The sequence below is a fragment of the Oryza glaberrima genome, chromosome 8 (assembly GCF_000147395.1).
Source record: "Oryza glaberrima chromosome 8, OglaRS2, whole genome shotgun sequence".
Classification (NCBI taxonomy): domain Eukaryota; kingdom Viridiplantae; phylum Streptophyta; class Magnoliopsida; order Poales; family Poaceae; genus Oryza; species Oryza glaberrima.
The window spans coordinates 10,478,399-10,501,943 of NC_068333.1; the positions used below are offsets into that span (position 1 = coordinate 10,478,399).

Here is a 23,545-nt window from a genome sequence, read left to right on the forward strand (position 1 = left end):
TGTACAAGACGTTGCGTTGCGCCTTAGCGATCGATACACCTGTCCGTGGGTTGTTGATCTTGCTGATGCAAATCAACCCTATTCCTACAAGCAAATATATCAAAGAAACAAGCAAGAACAAGATAAAAGCAATCTAGAATTGCATATAGGAATTCAATACCAATAATAAGTTGGGGTTCCGTAAAGAGCAAACCGGCGATCTAATAGATCACGGGATTACACAGCAAAGTAGTGAAGCTAAACTTTAATCTAAACAAAACCCGAGAAACCCTGAAGAGGTACCTATCTATTTAAGGTGGTGGGAGGACGACCAAGGGGTCCCTAGGGTCGTGCTCCACCTGGTTGGGGCGCACCCCACATGGGCCCCACTTGGGCCGGGGTCCCAGACACCTCAGTTGCGGATGACTAGAATGGAATTTGGCAATAAGGCTGGATCTGTTGGAAAGAGGACTCCGAGATCTTTCCATCAAGAACTCACGGGCTGAAAACGGAGTTCGTTTTGCATATTTGGCGGCCGTTTGAAGTCGATAATGTAACAGGTAGCCGAATTGGATTCCAGCACTTGGAGGACTTGATCTTGATGTCTTCTTGTTGATCCATGATGTGAGCAACGGTTGTATCCATAGTAGCCATGGTCACATCATCGACTCTTCACCAGGTTCGTCCAACGACACGAAGCTAAGGATAGGCAAAGGATAGAGAGGCTTCACCAGTGAGAAACAGTGTCTACGGAAAGCTTAACTTTAATTCTAGCGCGATACTTCGGGCACTGGCCAGCTCACTGCTCCCAAATATCGCTCTACTACGCACCCGGACAGGGAGGACATTAGTGATCTCGAAGGCTATTACCACCTCAACACCCACCTCACACCTACTGTGGGATGCGGTGAAAACACCGGAAATCAACTACCTGACACCGCGTCTAAGCAACTAATTACTTACGTTAATGTTAGCTACACACTAAAGCAATCACTATATTTTACTGGATTATAGTGAACGATGATCCTGCACGCTGATTAGGAACTAACCAAGAGATAATTCTCACCAAGCAAAACTAAATTACTCAAAAGATATTTCTATTCTAATCAGAGTAATTAACATAGCAAAAGAAATAAGGAGAAGATTACTGATAACTCCGGAACTCCTCCGACTTCTTCTACTCTACTCTCTCCCTATTCTAGTATACAATAAAGTGCAATAGAGCCTCTTATAATTCAGCTCAAGCTTGGAGTGTGTGAGTGAAGTGAAAAGGTGAAGTCCTTATATAGGGTAGGTATGATGGTTAGGAAAACGCGAAATGTCCTTTTAGCCCTTCAACCACCATCAGGAGGAGATCTGGACTGTCCACGCCAAAACATGGATCCGACAGTGCAGCTGGTGGTTCGTCCGAACCATGGGTTCGGCCGAACCATTGCCTGGCCCAACAGGCCCACACTTCAGCAGCATGTTGCTTCTCCTCCTCCTTTAGTATCCATTTCTACGAGTAGAAGGCCCTTTTAAGCATATTACAGTGTAGTTTCTAGCCCACTCTTTGTATAGATAGGGCTTCATCTTCACTTAAGTCTGAATTTCATCCAGCTTTGGCGGTTTATTACCTGTATTCAAATATACACCAACACTAGTGGAATATGTTAGAATTAAACCCTATTACTATGTTGGATGTTTTATTTCCTTGATTTACGCAGGTATTGGCGGCGTAAAATTAGCATTTAACAGCCACCAACACACATATATACATGTTACATTGGGAATTTGTATTTATGATCCTTGAGATTAATAAAGCACATGTTCCCTATGTTCTTTGTTTATTTTGTGTACTTAGTTACACTGACATGCCCTCGCATATCGTTATCGTTGTTATTTTTTCAGTCCTAAACAAATTGGCACGCCCAGTAGGACCTGGTTATCCTCCCATCTTTGCTGTGCTTTAGTGGTCATCGTCTTTATCTTCATCAGCTCCTCCAACCTATAAACAACATGATGATGCATGATGATTTTCAATAAGAGCGGTGGTCATGTAAGATCCGAATCTATGCTGGATCTTTCTAAACCAGCTACTCCTAAACGCTGCAAGTGACCTAATTTGAGTCACTCTCTTCTTCGACAGTCTTCAGGAGTGGCACTAATCTCTATATGAAGGAGTAGTTGGTGTTGCCCAGATGCAAGTGATTCAATTGAAAGAGGCCCTAGAGCTGATCGAGTCTGATGTGATAAAGATATACGGGTGATGCAAAGTCTGCACATCAAGGCGGCCAATGGGCACTAAAAAAATGTGACCCATGCATCGTTGTCTACTTCGGAGCATCCTCCACCAACATTGATCATAAGAAGGTCACTTGAAGCCTTCACAACCTTATGTGCCGCCAATGTTATCTCGACACGACATCATCATCTTTATGGTAGGGGGCAACACCAACCCTCTCTTCCATCTACAACACTGACGATATCTCAGTATGACATCATCGACCCGTCTTCCATCTACACTGCCGATGGCTTCTAGTACTTCATCATCTACTTCAACAAGACCGGGGACTACACAGACCCACGTCTTTCATCCTGACGCATCACGAACTACACTAGCATTGGCGGCTATATGACCTCCTTATTCCCTTACGCGACGTTGCCATTCAAGCGCGTTGTCAACTACATCAACAACACTACGGTATCCCTATGTCCTTCTACGTAGCTGATGACAATCCAGCTATCATCATAGGAGACATCGGGAGCAATATGCACAACATCCCACCTCTTCTACATCGCCGATGATATTCCGACTCATTATCGACTACATCGACGACTCAAGCTCTTTACATTGTCGAGCACCGACAAGGCAAAGTCAAAATAAATCATCTATCCGACACCGATAAGGGGGACACATCTTGAAGGCTACACTTCGACAAGGCGAAGCCACTTCATCGACTTGAAAACTCTCATGATACAAATCAATTTCCATTGTTGGGCACCAACAAGGCAAAAGCAATGGAAATCATCTGTTCGACACCAACAAGGTGGAAATATTTTCAAGGCCAAGCATCAATGAGGCGATGGCCACCACTTCTTCAACATGTCTAAGCTGACAAAGCTAGACACCTGCATTGCGGGAGGTCGACAAGCTAAAGAAGATGGTTGAGCAACAAGAGGATGGCAAGAAGCGTGAACCAAGCCTTCACCTTAACTGCGTTCTACTCCTTCATCCTCACATGGCACAATCACCATATGATGCCCCGACAACAAGAAGATGGCTAGACCCAAACTGGTGAAGGCCACCACGTTGATTCATCCCTTAGTTAGAGGGAGACGAATCCTTCCCTACTGTGGTCCTGAGCTTCCTACTTCGTGTAGTTTATGCCCAAGAGTTAGGGGCACACATCATCGACGAGCACGAAAGATGGTTAAAAGGGAGCCAGTTCTACTCCAACCCCAGTTGCATCTCTGTGCAATAACATCCTTACCTACATCTTAACTATGGAAAAGTGAATCACATGATGTGACGTGAATGTGCCACGTCATTTAAATAATATTAGCCGTTGGATGTGAACAATAAGATACAATTTACCATTGGATATATACAGGTAGAAGACAAATGAGTTTTGATGGGATGTGATGGAATGGGAAATGAGAGAGGAACTCCCTCCTTTTCAATATCTGGTAGGAAGAGGTAATTGCCTTTTCAATACCTGGTAGGAAGTGGTAATTGAGAGAGAATTTCTACTTTACTTTACCTAAACAAATCTTAGTTATTATTTTTCATATATCTGAACTTCCTGTCAATTTTCACATCTATACCAAAAAAAAATAAGACTAAAAAAATCAAATCCTCATAATAATCTCGTCATTACAATTGTCTTATCTAAACTTCCAATCATCTTGTTCTCTTCTCTAAGCCTATGTTCTTCCCCCATTTTCCCAACCCACCTCTCTCGTTTTCCGCGCGCACGCTTTTCAAACTGCTAAATGGTGTTATTTATAAAAAAAATTATATATGAAAGTTGTTTAAAAAATTATATTAATCCATTTTTTAAAAAAAATAGTTAATATTTAATTAATCATGCAATAATACGAGGTTCGTTTCGCGTGCCGGGGAGGAGGGGTTCCCAACCCCTTCTCCCGAACACAGCCTACACTGCGTTCGGCAGCAGCAAATAGTGAGATTGTTTCGTTTTTCACGCACATGCTTCCCGAACTACTAAACATTATGTTTTTTGCAAAAAACATTCTATAGGGAAGTTGCTTTAAAAAATCATATTAATCCATTTTTGAAATTTAAAAAAATTAATACTCAATTAATCATGTACTAATAGCTCACCTCATTTTGCGTATCTTTCCAATATTCTCTATCCCCTTCTCCTCAAACTCACCCTCTTACAGCCTTTACAATGCTCCACCGTGGCATTCTGCCTGGGCGGACACGTCGTCAATTCGAGAGAATCAGGTGCCACCATTGCAGCTGGGCCCACCAAAAGGAAGACCGCGCGTCCAACTCAAGCAACGTGTTCTTGGGCGGAGGCGAAGCCGCGCGCGGCTAGGAGACATGGTCGCGGGAGCGCTGTGGGGCAAGTGTCATTGGGGAAAGCCGCGACGACCTAGAGGGGGATGGAACCTAGACCACATCCTGGTGCGGCTTCCTTGGGGAAAGTGGCGGCGCTATACGTCGGGAAATGGCACCATCTGGATAAACCTGGACGCCGTCGCCATCTTCGGTCCACATCTCCACCAACGAGTCCGAGCTCTCCGCCGGCTCTCCGCCTCCAAACAGCAACAAATTGACCCGCACCACTAGGACAATAGCCCATGGCCATGTCCGGTCATACACGAAGCCACTCCGGAGCTTCATGTCGGCGACGTCAGACGGCTCACGGGAGGTGCGTGAGGAGGAGAGGAGGCGATGCATCGACGGAGGAGGAGAAGAGGCGATGCGTTCGTCCAGCCAGGGTACACAAACGACAATTGTTGACATACAGATCCACGTCTTACAAAAATATAAAAGATTACAAATGCAGCGGAAAAGAAAAAAACGAGATAAGCCTGAAGAATTGACTCCTGCAGCGGGCGACTCCATTCCACAGGCAATCCTTGACGGCAGCGACGAAACCAACCTCTTCGAGACATCACCAACTGAGAAGAACTTCAACTCTGGTGTGGGGGAAAAAGAGAGCAAGACTGAGTACTACCCACTGTACTCAGCAAGTCATACCGGAAGAGGAGGTATGATGCAGGATATATCCAAGGGAGGCTAAAGGTTCTTTTGCATAAAGCTAGCATTTAAAAGCAGTAGTTGAAAGCAGTAAAACAGTTGCAGTAATTAATCAATATTAACCAATCATTGCTCAATGCTACACCACGTTGAGACAGGCCCAAACCACCACCTGAACTAACTAGTTCCATTAGTTAACTAGGGGTGAGACTAATTACGGTGAATCTGGTCGACCGCCCATAACTGCGGGCACGACTATTCGAATAGTTTTACTCTGATCAGAGGTGTACAACTGTACCCACAAGACACAGCCCCACGACACGTTTCCGTGCGCCGACATGCCACCACGATATACCGAAAAGAGGCCGTGACAGGACCCTTCGCATAACCCCCTCTAACCGATCGCACCACACCTTAGGGTTCACCCCCGTCCCCAGCGGGCAACGGGCAGCCCCCCTTTCGTGCCGTGGTGAATCCGGAAGCCGATCAACCGGACACCCCGGCCGACCCAACTCCATCACGCCCACCCTCGCCTGGGTACGTCGGCTAGAGGGAAGCTACACTACAAGCCCAGTCGTTGCCCACGCTGACTTGTGGTAAGCACGATAAATTCTTCTAGGGTTTCCCGCGAACCGGTCTTTAATCGCCATGGGCACAACTCGCAAAACCATGCACCCACAGCCCACCATGTAGTGTATTTTAATTAACTAACACCATTGCGGTGGCACTAATCCAAAGCTATGCCAATAATCAAAGTCCATGCATTGATGTGATTCCCCTTTGTGTACTAGTTGAACTAAGCATGGCTAAGCGTTCCCTAAACCAACATCTAATCATTTTGATACCCAAGTTATCGATGGCATAAGGTAAACAATATATGGCTGAGTAGTAGGACCCATCCCACATGATATTGTAAAACAATGCAACATTTAATAGAAATGCGGGACATTTGTAAATTGGGTACAATATGATCAATTGTAATGCATGACTTGCCTTGCTCTCGCACTGATGAGACCACGACAATGTCTTCGAGGAGCCACGGATCGATGAAACGACCGAAATCTACGCGACAAACAAAGCACACAAGCAAAACATGCTATAAGTCTACTGAAACAGGAAACAAAACCATTTTAATTGGATTCTATACATTTTTACGAATTTACTGAGACTTGAATGGACTAAAACGGAGGTTGGATGAATTAGATATGAATTTTACAAGATTATCTGTGTTTTTACTAATAAAGAAAAGCCTTAATGTATTTATTGCGCAATATGTCCCAGGGCTGACGTCATCCAAGGGGTTGGGCGGCGCCGACAGGCGGGGCCCACGGGTCAGCGGCACAAGAGAGAGGGAGGTGACCTGGCGGGTGGGCCCCACCAGACGGTGGCTCAAATGGGAGGAGGAAGGCGGCCTGGCTCAGCTCGGCTTTAAGCCGGCCGGCCGGTTATGGCGAGGGCGGTGGCGGCAAGCGGCCACAGACGGCGGCGACCGGCGAGAAGATGGCGGCGGCCGGCGACGCGGACGACGGCGCATCGCGGCGACACGCATGCCGGGAGCGGCGGCGCGTGCGAGAGGAAGAGAAGGGGAGGGAGTTCTCACCGGGGATCGGCCGGCATGGGAGGAGACGACGACGAACGGCGACGGTGAGCGACCGGAGGGCGACGGCGAACGGCGACCGAGCTCCAGGACACCCTAAGAGAGGAAATGAGAGATGTTAGAGGGAGAAAGGGAGTCCACGGCGAGCGAGAGCCATGGCCGACGGCGGCGGCTATGGAAGGGCTCACCGGTGCGCAGCGAACGGTGGCCTCCGATGGCGGAATTCGACGAAGGAGGGGTGGACGAGGTAGCCCTCGGCCGTGCGAACCCGAAGACGACGACGGCACGGCTTGGCGGCGGTGCTAGTGGCGGCCGGAGGAGTGGAAAAGGCGGCGGCGGTGAGCCTTATAGGGGCTCGAGAGGGGCGGACACGGCCGGGAAACCCCCTGATTTGGCCGGCGACGTGGGGGAATAGGGAGAGAGAGTTGGGGGGGGATTCGAAATGAATCCCGCCCATTCTCGGGTGCGCTCGAGGGTGGGAGGAGCGGAGAGGGGGCGACGACGTGGGCGCGGCATGGAGTGGGGAGGAGTGGGCACGGGAAGGGCGGGAAACGGCAGCGGCGTGGGCGGTTTCGGCGGCGGCTGCGGTTGTCGGAGGTTGAAGACGGGGCCGACAGATGGGCCCCACCTGTCGGTGACCCGGGGAGAGGAGGGAGGGGGCTTAGGCCGGCCCAGCGGAGAGGAGGGCGGGCGCACGGGAGGAGTGGGCCGACGGCCCAACAAAGGAAGATGGGAAAAAGAAAAGAAGAAAAAGGAAAAAAGATTTTTCCTGGGATTTAAATATTGCACATGCTCATTTTTAATTGGTTAAAATTATTTCCAAGGCTCTGAAAATTCCACTAAAAATCCTGTTAGCATATTTTGACACGTAGAATCCAAGAAAAATTCCACACGCCGATTCCGATTATTAACTGTATTTATTAATTTAGGGTTTCTCTCTTGCCTTTAAACAAATAATTTCTTAAAACAATTTATCAATTGAATTTTTGCTAGGGAGAAGAACTTCAGGGCACAAACCTACCCCCCTTAAACGGAATCTCGACCCCGAGATTCGGAAGAGCTGGCGAAGAGGTGCGGATGGGTGGCCTTGAACTCATCTTCTCTTTCCCAGGTGGCCTCTTCTTCTGAGTGGTGGCTCCACTGAACTTTGCAAAACTTGATCACCTTGTTTCTGGTCCTTCTCTCACTGGTTTCGAGGATACGAATCGGTTTCTCCACATATGTCAGATCTTCCTGAATGTCTATGTGCTCTGAGCTAGCTTGTTCCTCAAGTACTCTCAAACACTTCTTCAGTTGAGATACATGAAACACATCGTGGATACCAGCCATATTAGATGGAAGCTCAAGCTGGTAAGCAACTTCACCTCTGCGTTCCAAGATCCTGTATGGTCCCACAAAGCGTGGTGCCAACTTTCCTTTAGTTTGGAAGCGGTGGACTCCCCGAAGCGGAGTGACACGAAGGTACACATAATCCCCTGCTTCAAAAATAAGCTCCCTTTGGCGGTTGTCAGCATAACTCTTCTACCGAGACTGGGCGATTCTCAATCTTTCCCTGATGGTCCTGACTTTTTCCTCTGCCTCGGTTAGCACCTCTGTCCCAAACAGTTGGCGCTCACCTGTTTGATCCCAGAAGAGCGAAGTGCGGCACTTCCATCCAGACAATGCTTCAAACGGTGCCATTTGCAAACTGGCCTGATAACTGTTGTTGTAAGAGAATTCCGCATAAGGCAGACTTTTATCCCAAGCTCCGCCAAAGTCAAGTGCACAAGCTCTCAACATATCTTCCAATATTTGATTGACTCGCTCGGTCTGACCATCAGTTTGTGGATGATAAGCTATGCTGAAATTCAAACGAGTCCCCAATTCTTCTTGCAACTTCTACCAAAATTTTGAAGTGAACTGACTCCCTCGATCAGATACTATCTTCTTAGGTACCCCATGCAGACACATGATCCTTGCTAAGTACAGCTCTGCCAACCTTTTCCCCGTATAGGTAGTGTGCACTGGAATGAAATGAGCAACTTTGGTGAGTCGATCCACGACTACCCAGATTGAATCGTGCCCCGATGATGTCCTGGGCAAACCTGTTATGAAATCCATTCCAATCTCTTCCCATTTCCATTCCGGGATCTGAAGAGGTTGTAACAATCCTGCGGGCCTTTGATGTTCTGCCTTTACCCTCTGGCAAACATCGCAGAGTGCGACGAATTCAGCTATTTCTCTTCTCATGCTAGCCCACCAAAATTTTTCTTTGAGGTCCTGGTACATTTTAGTGCTACCGGGATGAATTGAATACTGAGTTTGATGAGCTTCAGTGAGTATCAGATCCTTCAGTTCTTTGTCGTCAGGTACACACAATCTTTCTCCCAACCAGATTGTGCCATGCCCATCCTCATGAAAATCTCAGGCTTTTCCAATCCTCATATTCTTTTTCAGCTCAGCTATTTCAGGATCATTTACCTGAGCTTCTCTGACTTGATCCACGAGCGTAGGGCGTGCCTCTAGAGCAGCTACGTACCCGTGTTCCACGATGCCCAAATTTAGGTGCTCCAGATCTTGTTGCAATTTGTCACACATGCCTTCGGTATATACTGCATTGCAATGGCTCTTTCTGCTAAAAGCATCTGCTACCACATTTGCTTTGCCTGGATGATAGTGTATCCCTATGTCATAATCTTTAATTAACTCCAGCCATCTTCGCTGTCGGATATTCAAGTTAGGCTGAGTGAAGATGTACTTCAGACTCTTGTGATCAGTGTAGACTTCACAGCGGTTGCCAATAAGATAGTGCCGCCAGATTTTTAGAATATGAACCACTGCTGCCAACTCAAGATCATGAGTAGGATAATTGCTCTCATGTGGACGCAACTGTCGCGAAGCATATGTGACCACTCTGCCTTCCTGCATCAGCACACATCCCAGCCCTTGGCGAGAAGCATCACAGTAGACCTGAAAGTCTTTCGTCTGATCTGGCAGAATCAGAACTGGTGCAGATACTAACTTCTTCTTGAGTTCTTCAAAACTTTGATTGCACTCAGCTAACCACTTGAATTTTTCATCTTTCTTTAGCAATTGTGTCATGGGTCTGGCAATCTTAGAGAAATTTTCGATGAACCGACAGTAATAGCCCGCAAGTCCAAGAAAACTCCGAATTTGAGAAACTGTCTTTGGTGGGGTCCACTTTGTAACTGACTCCACATTTGATGGATCCACTGCCACACCTTGAGCAGTAATGACATGACCCAGAAATTTGACTTCCGACAACCAGAAGTCACACTTACTGAACTTGGCATATAACTGGTGCTCCTTCAATTTCTCGAGTACCAGACGGAGATGTTGCTCATGTTCCTCTTCTGATTTTGAATAAATAAGTATGTCATCAATGAACACCACGACAAACTTGTCAAGAAACTCCATAAACATTTTGTTCATCGAGTTCATGAAGAAAGCCGGTGCATTGGTGAGTCCAAATGACATAACCGTGCACTCAAACAACCCATACCGAGTAGTGAAGGCTGTCTTGGGAATATCCTCTTCCCGAATTCTCAACTGGTGATAGCCTGATCGCAGGTCTATCTTGGAAAACACCTTAGCCCCTTTTAACTGATCAAACAGGTCATCAATTCTGGGCAAGGGATATTTGTTCTTGATTGTGACCTCATTAAGGGCGTGATAATCAACGCACATCCTCTTGGTCTTGTCTTTCTTCTCCACAAAGATAACCGGAGCACCCCAAGGTGAAATACTCGGTCGGATGTACCCTTTCTGAAGTTGTTCATCAACCTGCTTCTTGACCTCTGCTAGCTCATTAGCTGCCATTCTGTACGGCCTCTTGTAGATTGCAGCAGTTCCGGGTGCCAGATCAATCCAGAACTCGATTTCTCTCTTCGGTGGCATTGTAGTGAGGTCTTCTGGGAACACCTCAGGATACTCTTGTACTATAGGAATATCCTCCAATTTCTTGGGATTTTTCTCCGCTATTTCTGTCTGATCCTCGATAGTAGCCTGATTCAGACTTGCTACGGACTTCTGTGGCACTGGAGAACGGAAGGTGATCTTCTCCCCTTTGTCGTTGGTTAGGGTGATGGTGCGGCTTGCGCAGTCAATCACCCACTTGTGTCTGGTCAACCAATCCATTCCGAGAATGACATCTAGGTCTTTGGATTCGAGAAGGATGAGGTTGGATAGGAACGGTGACCTTTTGATCTCTATGGTCACTAAGGGGCAGTAGTGTGTGGTGTTCATGTCATTTCCAGGGGTACGAACCCGCATCGGTATTTTAAGTTCCACTATCGATAATCCATGTGTCCCAGCAAATCTCTTGGAAATGAAAGAATGCGAGGCACCCGAATCAAAAAGTACTGTTGCCGGAAATGAATTCACTGGAAACGTGCCCAGCACGACCTCTGGTGCTGCCTATGCCTCCTTTGCAGGCGCATGATTGACGCAGGCCTGGACGAACCTAGGTCCAGCGCGCTTCGGCTTCGGACACTTGCCAGCAAAGTGGCCGTGCTTGCCACAGTTGAAGCAGGGTCTTGGCTTTCCTGCAGACTCCTTCTTGAGTTGTTCTGACTGAGCTGACATAGCTGGCGGATCTGACTAAGTTGGTGCCATTAATGGGGGTGGAGTCGAGTTGTGGTTGTGCTGCTTACTGCTGCCGTGACTACCACTATTGTAGTCGTTGTTGAAGTTACTCGAGTGGTAAGGACGGTGCTGACGGACGATCAGGGTGGAAGGCTCACCTAACTGTCCCGTCATGAAGCGAGGCTTCTGATTGTTCCCCTGAGGAAAGCTGATCTGAGCTGCCTTTCTTTTTCGGTCCATTTTGTTGCGTTGTTCTTCCTGACGGATAGCCTTGTCCACAAGCTTCTCAAAATCATCATAGACTCCGGAGATCAGCTGGTTGGTCAATTCATCATCAAGACCAAACAAAAACCTCTCTTGCTTCTCAGCATCGGTGCGCACGTCCTCAGGAGCGTAGCGCGCAAGGCGGTTGAACTCGTGCATGTACTCTGTAACTGACATGGTTCCTTGCTGGAGTGCACAGAAGTCTCTCTTCCTTTGTGCCATAATCCCCCCGGGGATCTGTGCCTTACTGAAGCTTTGACAAAACTCTGCCCAAGTAACTTCCGTTGCATCTGGACGGGTTACCACATAGTTGTCCCACCAGGCAGAAGCAGGTCCTTGCAACTGATGTGTAGAAAAAGCAACCTTCTCCTGGTCGTTGCATTGCAGAAGGTTCAGCTTCTTCTCAATACCCAAAGTAAAAAAGGTGGTACGATTGGGTCCAACCACAAGCAACTTGCTACACTTGCAATGTGGGTGTAGTGTCTTTTGGAGTTCCCAAGCCTACATGGCAGCTGTGGCATAGCAATTTGCTAGGACGCATTGCTACTGCCCTTAGGGTCGGAGAGACGGTGGCACCCAGGTGCGCCCGGCTGACGCTTGCCACTTGCCATTTGCAAGAGGTGTAGGTCGGTCAAGTGCAGTATCTATGATCCGTTACCATCGGACGGTCATTTTTTCCATCTTTCTCCTCCCTTTTGTTTTTCCCCCAACTTCTCTTCTCCATTGACCACCAAGCGTTTGTTACTAGGGTTTGTAAATTTGTCGAAAATCACTCAAACTTTGAACCTATATCCAACTCAAATATAAATTTTGATAGGATTCAATATAATTCTGAACGAAACTCATAAATTCATGTAGTTCAATGGGGTCGTATTCTAAACTGTTCAAACTTGTAAACCCAACGTGAGCCGCCAAGAGTTGTGACACCATCTCCCTTGTACACTGATGTCATGAGGCGATAAGGTCCAAAATGGAGAGAGGTGGGGTAGCAAACCATGGTGTATTGAGAGGTGAGGGACAAGGTGATTCTGTGGTCAGCAAGGGGTAGTTGTCGTCCAAGCTACGGCGATGTATGGTCGTACGTTGGTGGTGGTGGAACATTGTATCGCTGCAAGGGATACAATTGAGGTCGAGGGTACCGTGGTGCAGTAAGAGGTGGTGGACATGGTGATTTTGTGGTCAGCAAGGGGTGGTTGTCGCCCAATCTACAGCGATGTATGGTCGTACGATGGCGGTGATGGAACGTTGCATCGCCGCAGGGAATACGATGGAGGCCGATGGTACCGTGGTTGCCATGCTGAATGAAGAATAGGTGGTGGCTTTAGAGCGAACTGGCATGGAGAAAATACTAGCCAACACTTCCCGGCGACGTGCGGAGTGTCGTCCGCGATCGGTGTGGCAGGGACAAAATGAGCGGCGAAGGTTGTCGTGTCTGTGGCACTGACAAGTGCCATGAACGACGTTATTCCCATGACTTCTACTACGACATGGCTTTCGGCAGGGGTTGACAGTGCTACTACTTTGCTTGCCTTCGTTCGTGGGAGGACATGTAAATGTCTCTGTTGTAACTGGTTTTATAGTACTGATTGTTGCCGGCTTCGCGCTTTGTGGTATGTTGAGTGTTGTTGGCTTCTCTAGCGTGCTAGGACCGACGGTAGTGGGCAGCGTGGGAGTCGACATGGCGGGTTTATAAAACGGGATGGTAGACAGGAGTAGCATGGTTGTTAGCTTCCAGGGTGTGGATGGTGGCATGGCAGGCAAGGAGGCATTGGTAAGTAGGAAATTTGCTGTAGGGGCTACTGCCTGCAGTGAGAGTGCTGTTGTGGCCCAACCGTGGCCTTTGGTGATGGCACATGATGGTTCCCCCAGTGTGTCAACAGGAAGGATTAAAGTCCTTGCAAGCAGGGCAACGTCCACAAGATATCCGGGAGTATTGCAAGGAAGTGTTGTGTTCCAAGGTGGCGGAGTGATGGCTCAAGAACAAATGGCAGGTATGGGTCGAGAGATTGGCATTGGTAGCGGCGGACGACGAGAAAAAAAATAAGGTGTGGCAGAAAAACAACATAACACTAGGCAAAATGGTCTAGATTTGCAATGTGTTCCCAAACACTGCTAAAAGTTTTCACAAAAATTGTTTTGATGTAAACAATCATATTGATCTGTGTCGTGGTTCAAAAATTCCTGAACAAAAATTCCAAATTTTTGGAGATTTTTAAGAAGGATGCCAATTTAGCAAAATCTATTCATATTTGTCCAAATTATGTCCACATTTCAAATTATTTCAGAAAGATAGAAATTGCCAAATCGATATATTGAACCTTAATCCAGGTTGTGTCATGTAACAAGCTAACAACTGGTTCTTATATATAGTCAGCTAATTATGAGTGAAAAATAAACGATATATGTGGTTGCTTATGTAACTAAGTACGAACAACCAACGCTTATATAGTCAGCTAATTACAAGGAGAGTGAAAACAAGATAATTGGTGAAGAAGTTAATCATGTACTCCGCCACTAGCTAACAAAATCAATGTATGGCGAGCGCCATATCTCGCCGTACCAGAAGCTCCGCCACTAGACACTAGAGATATGGGTGGTAAGGCTAAATGTTGGTATTGTTATCATTGCACTACACAAAGGGCCATACCCTTAGCGAGTACTAGTTATCGTGCACGTGCAAGGCACGTTTTGTTTATATATATAGAGAGAGATAACAATAATGACCTAAAAAATAGTGCACTACAAAAAAATCTTGACTTCTCGAGGTAAAAATAGAATTTCATACACCATAGTAAAATGATAATTTGGATTATTCCTATAAAATCTTTTCTGGTGAATCACACTACCTTCTAGCCAACAAAGGTACATATATATTCACAATGTAAAAAGTAGCCATTCCCATATTCCACATCAAATTATAGTATAGAAATGAAATCCATGGGGAAAAAAAGGCATTAGCATTCTTGTCAAGATTGACAGCAAAAAACATCAAGATTTGAATACAAAAGACATGCTAAAAACTCTCTTGGTAAAAAAAGAGATGAAATCCTTACATGATATAATCTAATTTTTCAAACATTGCTCGCAAATCAGTTGATATATTCATTGTTTAACAAAGTTGCAAATGCATGGCATTACTTTCTAGTAAGTAAAAGGAATTGCAATTTCATGTACTACAAGATATTAAGAAATTAGAGGAAGCTAAAGAATGTAAAGATGAATGGTCTCTCACAACCATCTATTTTTTGTTCAAGTAAACAGGTTTGGTCTATCTTCAGCAAACAATGAAGGTCTTCCAAATCTGTATAAAAGAAGGCCAAAAAACATGAAGAAAATAATACCCTGCGATGGCAGGAAAAAAATTTAATTTGGTTGTCATAGTTCTAATTTCCTAAGAAATCTATACATTTCAGTTAACCCTATTCTGATAGCAGATGAGTGGCTGGGGTGACATATTGATATAAGTTTCCTGGACAATGATGGCAACTTGGCAGGGTCATGTATACAAATACTCACAACTCCAATAGGAGTTGCACTTAGGGCACTCTTTAATTATTTGATAAAAAGGGGTAATTTAGAGTCCAAATTTCTTTTAACTTCATATTGGTATTGCATTCAACTAAGCACACCTTCCCTCCTTATCAAAGTAGAAATAAAAAATTCTGGAACTGGATAAATATTTCTAGAACAAACGCTGTAGAGTACACATGATGGCACGTGAAAGATTTAAAAGAACAGTAAGAGCCATTGCAAAAAAAGATGGGGAAAAGAGGAATGTTAAGAGAAAGATGCCGCTGACTTCTGGCCACTTCAGGCTGCACAAGAGTAAATTCACTGCTCTACTAAATATTCTTACAAATTTATATTTATATTACATATATGCATGTGTTGGTTCCTAATAATAAGCAAAGAAAAATAAACCAGTCATATCACCTTGAAACTAAATCAAAATATTTCCATTTGCACATTATGCAATATATATCATCTGCTTAATGAAACTCCTCTGTTGACAAAACTCCCCTACAAGCAACCTTCAGAATGCCTTCTTCCGCATAATGAAATGATAAGAGCTTTGAGTATAGTTCTATTTGGTCTTACCTCCTAATAGAAATATCAGTAACCGGATCTAACTTTTTTTAAAAGGGAAATGTTATTGTCTTGCAAAACCAATGAGCAGTGTAAAAGGTTAGGAAATATTATTAATTCAATAAGCTGCAAGCTGAACCAGAGGAATGGAATGTGCTGATCATAATAGCTTTACGCTGATGTGAAGTTAATCTACTGAATCATTTTATCAAGCATTTGTTGAATACAATAATCAAGTGGAACTTTGCTCCTCATTCCAATAAGCATGGATATTTATCAGTGGATGAGACTCTGACTAATGTTTGTGAATTTAATTTCTAAAGTTTAACTGCAGCACATAGGTTTCCTAAATTCATGAGTATTTATAGAATCAGGTTAGAAAGCAAACTATAAACATACCTTTTGCTTGCTCTACCACTTCAACATTGCAGTTTCTTTTCCTTTCCCACATTCCAAACCAGATTGCACCCTCCCCCCCCCCCCCCCCCCCCCCCCAAAAAAAAAAGACTAAAAAAATACAGGGGCATTCGTTGAGATTAACTGCATAAAATAACATCAAGATTAGAATATAAAGAACATCAAGATTATTTTAAGTTTCACCACGTTGCTCATGGATACCAAGTTGCTACATAAATCTTTGGCTAAGTTGCAAAAGTACGACATATATTTTTCAGTAACCATAAGGTATTGCAAGGTCATGTACTAAGACATCGAATAATTCTAGGAAAGCTGAATTATGTAAAGATGAAAGTTACCCCACACAGCCATCTATGTTTATTCAAGCAAATAGTTTCAATGTATCTTCAGCATTTCCGCAATCAACAAAGGTCCTTGTTGGAATCGAAATCCTTGTCATCAGTCATTAGCGTAGGCCAAAAATCTTGATGAAAATAATGCCCTGAGATGCTGAGAAAAAAAATTAAAGTTGGCTGTTGCATATGTAATTTCCTAAGAATCTTATACATGTTCATCAGGTATTTTAGTTGATGCATTGACACATGGAACATCTATTACTCCCCAAGATATGTATATATGGCCTGAAAAGTAATAGAGCAAAAGATTAGTTTAGGATTAGATTCTCCTACTAGTAATCATGCACGTGCAATGCACGTCTCCACAAATATGTAATCCGAATGCACGGTACTTTGTAATAGCATAAGGAGAATCAAAAAATATGCCTATGCATGAAATCGATGTCACATGAGACAAAAACAAAATATAAATAACTACATATACATTTCAAACTCATGAATCATGTATTATATAGAAATTAAAATGTCAATCTAGAAATAATGTCTAAGCCTACATCATATATTCATGTTTATTACAATAAACTCATCCCTTCTAAAGATATCACTTGAGGCTCCTGCATATTTTTAGGCATCGAATTTTTTATCCATACTTGTCAGTTGTCAAAAACCGTGTTTAGAATTTAGAGAGAAGATCATACAAATTTATACTACATTTTGAGACACTGTTTGTGGCCTTGGAGCAAACAAACTTTGTGGCCATCATGCATTTTAGAATGGACTCTTGCAACCATGTTTCTGATATTTGAGGAGAGGTACACTGTTACAAGGCAGCCTCAATGTTAGCATGGTCAGAAGCTTGACAATACCTTTGAGAGACTTATGTAAATAAAAAAAAAACTACATTGATTATAGGAAATTGGTACAGGAAATAGAACTTAAAAAATGGCAAGGTATCAATCAATTAGCAAAAATAAAGAAAGATCACACTTGTTCAATAACATATATTATCAGATGACCCTTGAAAATCTAGGTCCTCCATTTTCCAGATTCAGTTAATCCCTCGAAATAAAACTTTTCCAGATTCAGTTAATCCCTCGAAATAAAACTGATAAGCACTTGTTTTAAGTATTATATCAGAAATACGCCAAAATATATTAATGACATGGTTTCACATAGACATATATGTTGAGTTTACCTCCATCAGAATGTAGAAAGGAAAATGGCAACTCCCTGGCTGCTAGCACATCAAAGTTTCAATGGCGCATGAAGAAACATAAAGAAGAATCCATGTGTGTATGGTTATTTACTACAAATAATTCAGAAAATACACAACCTGCAGCATCCTCAAGAGGCATTGCACATAAAGCTATACATGCTAGAATCTTCTTCAGAACATCATCTAACATGAGTAGGGATGTTAGAGTAACAGTAATTTATAGTAATCAAATTTGAAAAATTTTGCTCATGCCTCATTACTAACCCACATGACCAACAGAAAAATAGAAATCCCATGCAAGTTGTGTTTGATAGTGTTATCTGTCTAAATCAGGTAGAGAGATCATGCACCGATTGTTGTTCCCTCCTTTGGTTAGATAGGAAACGGATATTAGAAAATAGAAATCCATGATAAAAAATACCAGTGATAACTTTGTTTCACATCAACACTGATAGCACAATCTAACATATTAATAATTCCCTTTTATCTCCGTGTGATATATCCAAAGAAGAAAAGGCAGAGGATGTTGCATTGTGAATATTCATATATTATATATATTTCTAAAAAATCATGATGAAACTAAAACTATAACAAGAGGTCAATTCATCATGTATGTTACCATGTCTAAAGCAATAGATTACCGCATTTTAAATCAGCATAACTAATATCATAATGCTCCATTAAAATTGTAATAATACTTCATTTAGCGGAGCTACAACATGTCAGTCATAGAAAAGCAAGAAGCAAACCTTGTCTAGAAGTAATCCAGTAAGCAAATAAATGTTGTGCCTCTTTACTGACACCTGAATATGTCGATCACTGCAGGCTGAAACATTGTCTATTGACTTAATAAAAATGTATACACTTCAAATATATCTACTTAGTCACACCAATCTTACTAATTCCACTATGCACCAATAGAACAATTCAGGTTTAGCAAGAAAAGACCAACATATTGTCTAATAATAATATGTACTATCTTAAGGTTTCATATGAATAGGTCAGTTTTTTATGTAGCCTAGAGCATTTCAAATGGAGAGGTCCCTCCTCTTTTTCCCTGATTGCAGCAAGAATTTCGTCATGGACCTTCAGAACAGCATATATATTGTAACATAACATTTGCACAATAGAAGTGCAAAGTATACATAACTGCAGAACTGCCGAATGCTACGATTAATGGTATGAAATACCCAAAAAAAAATGGGCCCACTGCTTTCTCTTAATATTTGCTTGATACTATTCTCTGAAGATATTTTTTCTTAGGATCTGGATACCTAGTTAGATATTCACATCTCAGAAATGCAGAAGCTAATCATCTCTCTTCTTATCCTCTACATGTATTAATTACATAAAGATGATTAAAGAAAAACACATCATAAGGATTATGCAAATTTCAGTACATAAAAAGATAGCAATTGTTTAAAGAAAGTATCGCTATAACTCAAGATATGTCATTAGCCTACAGATTGATGTATCAGATGCATGGTAGCCGTCCATTTAGCTACTAATGAACGGTCAAATGTGAAGGTTACGGTACCGGATTCATCCATAAGTCTTCAACCCCTACCCTTAGCCTTAATTAATGTCTGCACAACAAACTAAACTAACCAAAATAATAAATACCTGTTTATTTGCGTGATGCAGGTCGTTGGTGTCTTTCACAACCTGTTGGTCGTCATTTCTTTCTCCTCGTTTCCCTTACCACAAGGAGTGCCAAACTGGGGAGCAGACCTGATGACAGTGTTGAGACAGAGGTGCCGCATTAGTTTGCAGGAATCAAAATGTTACTTCTAGAAGATCAATGATTTGTATCCAGTGCTCAAACTTAACTGCCAAAAATGCAAATGCTACAACACTCTCCTTTAAGCATACCTCCCAGTGCACGCCCAGTGCCATTGTTGAGCTACCGTCATCGCAACCGCCACAGCATCCATTGGCTCTATTCAACTTTATACTCCCTGGGCCATGATGGCTGCAGAATTAAACAAAATTAAGCAAAATAGAAATCAACACACCTGCTGAGAATTCCTAATAAAACAACCAATCAATTAATATCATTCAACAACAAACAAGATCACCTCACAATAACAAGCTATCCAATATTTTTTTTCCTATTATAGGCTGTAAAACAACTATGTAAACTATGTAAACCTGTTTGTTCAGATGAGGAGTATGGCCCAATGAAAACCGAACTTGCTGCTCACTCCTATCTTGAGACCTATTTAGCATATGGATGGCTTCTCCACCTGATGACCTAAAAATACAGTAATAAAACCAAGGCAACGAAGAATTATACCAGATATGTATTAGGTAAAGATGATTAACAAATAAATCCTTAAGGATTTTTTAACCTGCTAGTAAAGAAGGACATGAAGCATAGGCGTGTGATGATGCCCATTGAACCGTGCGAGACGGCGGGTCGATGATGGCAGCAGCCCCGTTGGCGGAAGTGGCCGGATTCATGGCGCCAAAGATGACCAGATGGTCCAGATCTTCTTGGCCTCGGCGGCTATGGTGCCGGGCGTCGACAGTTGGGGGAAGAGCAAGCGCGGCGTAGGTGCCAATGTGGGCAAGCACCATGGGAAGACCCTCGTGGTAGCCATTGATGGAAGAGAGATCTGCAAGCATGTTCCCTGTCGACATCTCAGGCGCCACCGCCGATCCTCTCCCGCCACATGCTATCAAGGTCACTTATCGAACGCACCGCCGTCGCTGGTGTCCATCTCTACCTCCCGTATACACCGTCAGCTCAGCTTGTCCGCCTGATTTGGCTCGATAACGGCGGCTTGATCCTCACTCGCGGGCGCTGTTGATGGGGGATCGGCTGTAACTCTCCACCGAAGGCAGCCCCTGCCCCTCCACCATGAGCCCGAGAAGGCATGGAGGGATTGGCGATGGCGAGGCCGTGAGGGCAGCGGCTAGGGAGGGGATGGAGTCGCGGGCGAAGAGAGAGAAAGAGGGGCGAGCGGCGAAGGTGGAGGACGGAGATTCGTACGGGTCCGAGTGGGAGAAGAACGATACGGCGGCGGCTCCGGCGAGGACGCGGCGTAGCGCCGGCAGCGGGGCAGAGGAGAAGCCCGTGAGGAGGACAGCCGCGGCGGTGGGGAAGAAGAAGGACGGCCGCGGGCTGAGGTCGATGTCGGTTCCGGCGGCGGAGAAGGGGCCAAAGTCGGCTCCGGCGGCGGCTCCGGCGGCTGATCCGAGTGGGAGAAGCACGATCTGGGAAGAAGGAGGTGGGGAAGAGCGGGGCGCGGCGGTGGGGAAGGAGGACGGCCGCGGCGGCTCCGGCTAGGGCGCGGCGTAGCGGCAGCAGCGGGGAGAAGGAGGAGCGAGCGAGGAGGATGGCTGCGGCGGCAGTGGGGAGTCGCTCCTGCGAGGACGCTGGGAGGAGTGAGCGAGGAAGAGAAGCGCGCGGTCTCCGCGGCTGCGGGTGGAGGAGGAGCGATGTGTTCGCGCGTGGAATCCTCGGCTGTGAAATAGTGCGGTGGAGGAAGAGAAGCGCGCGGATGGACGCGTTTAGTCCGGATGACTTAGACATGTAGCATTGGAGAGGGAACTCTTCCTTTTTATACTAGTATAGATATAGATATAGATATATTTCTCTTCAAGAAGTTAGGTATTCTCGAGGGATCAAGACAAATGTTATATATCTCTCAATAACTACTAACCAGAACAGTAGGATGGCTTCACAGTGATTAGTGATAATCATCCGTATTACAAGCAAATTTAGAGCCTATCTCAAAATATCACATTACCTCCAAACAAAGAAAAAAATATAGAACCAGACAAAATTTTCCTTCGTAAAGTTCAGAAGAAAGAATTGATGCAAATCCATTGATAGGGGCTGTGCAGGATCAACGGAGAATAGGGATAGACGCCTTCCGAAGCCGCCATCCTTAAGACTAGCCTATTAATCGACTTTGGCTACCTAATTCATGGAAGAGCTTCTCCTGATCCAAGACATATATGATCAGGCAAGGAGGAAACAAAACGTTAAGATCTTCAAACTCCATGGCCAATTTCTGATTGGCAAATAGTGAATGATCAAGAAAACAAATGGTGATCCACAAATTGACACAACACAAAAAAATGTAAAATAGGATAAATTGGTATTACCTTAGGGTTTAGGGGGAACAGGAGCAAAGTACGGGGAGGGGGCAGCAGGTGGAGCAGATGCCGGATCAGCTTGGCCTCCCTGGCGGCGACAACCTCGATGACGGAACCAACCGGATCGGGTCGGACTTAGCAACATGCGTGAGGAACCGGCGACGCGATGGAGGTGGCTATAGGAGCAGTGGATGGCAGGCGAAACAGTGATGAGGGCGCGATCGGCGGGGTGAGGTCGCGACGACGGAGAAATCGCGATGGAGCAAGGAATGGGTGGAGAAATCGGCGGCGGTGGTGGAAGGGGACGACCTCGGGGATGCTGCGACGGTGGCGGCAGATGGGGACGATGTCAACTCCGATAGTGCGGCGTCGTTGGCCTGTCGCGAGGAGGACGGAGGATGCACACGGATTGAGGAGGAGCGAGGAAGCGGCTGGGATTTGTGGGCAGGAGTCATCATGGCAGGCGAGGAGGCAGCGGGATTCGTGGGGAGGAGTCATTGCAGCGGGGATTTGTGTGGCACTGCGGCTGAGTCATCGCGTGGGAGCGGAATTGGTAGAATCGCTCATCACTGATGAATGGATGGATAAGATCAGATGAGATGGTGGATGGACGGATGAGATGAGAGGGGATGATTGTTGGTATTTCTTAACGACATTACAAGAAATATAAGTCCCAGCAATGACGCAGAAATACTTCTGGTATATTATGGTTACAGAGTTCATCCGCAAGCGCACGGATATACCATTGTAGCATTTCACCCGAGAGTATTTCAAGGGTATCGTATTTATTTTATCCCGTGGGAAGATCATGTAGAGAGAACTTGACTAATAATTTATATATTACTTGTGATAATCATATTCTAAGCAGAGGTTAAAAATAATCCAAGGGTAGAATGACACACAAGCATTAACTACTCATTCTCATAATATATTATCTAAGCTAAGTGGGAAGAAAAGAGAAAGATAATCTATTCCTATACTTCTAACATACATAGTATCCATACATTCTAGTTAACTGATATACTAGCTAATACCCACTATCCGATGCTCTACTGATACTTCGAGAAGCCACCCCTGACTACCGAGTTCCTTACAACAGCCTGTCATGACCATACAAACGGGGCTAAATACGGAGAAATACCCTCCCCAGGGAATTAACTTAGGATTATATATCGGCGCGGAGGAATACCCGTACTGAGCTGTCACCATCAGCGGCCCACCTCTCATCCGCAATATATAACCCCAAATAATGATATCCCGTAATCTAGACACCACATCTAAACTACCAGATACTACTCTAATATCATCGTCATGACATAAAGTAATTGCATATGCAAACATTATACCCACACCAAAGCATCTCCCAGATAAGCTAGCCGTATATTCAGTATAACATGAACATAATGTAAAGTAGGCATTCATATACTCGGAAAGTATTTCAATACCATAAATGTATGTAGAAGAGTATTCTAATAAAGGTACCAAACTTACAAAAGAGAAGAGAAAAGCTACTAGAGCCATACCCAAACTCTTCCGAAGGCTTCTGGACTCCTGATTTCTACTCTATTCCTATTCCACCATCTAGATACTACTAAACTTAGGGCCCCTTTGAATCAAAGGATTTATGTAGGAATTTCATAGGATTCAAATCCTATAGAAAATTTTCCTATTTGGCCCTTTGATTCAAAGGATTGAAGCTTTCCAAATCCAATAAAATTCCTATAGAATGGCATATTGCATGTGGA

General features: G+C 44.5%; 1 long non-coding RNA gene across 2 annotated transcripts; it reads right to left on the reverse strand.

Moving 5' to 3' along the window:
• Positions 1-16,440: 16,440 nt before the first annotated feature.
• LOC127782125 (uncharacterized) lies at positions 16,441-21,172 on the reverse strand. Of its 2 annotated transcripts, XR_008019107.1 has the most exons (5): positions 20,045-21,172; positions 19,845-19,947; positions 19,566-19,665; positions 19,317-19,424; positions 16,441-18,519 (listed from the first exon to the last, which is right to left on the reverse strand). It is a non-coding gene; the product is annotated as an uncharacterized LOC127782125 (long non-coding RNA). The 2 variants fall into 2 exon arrangements; XR_008019106.1 differs by having other exon boundaries at positions 16,441-19,424; positions 20,045-21,169.
• Positions 21,173-23,545: the final 2,373 nt, after the last annotated feature.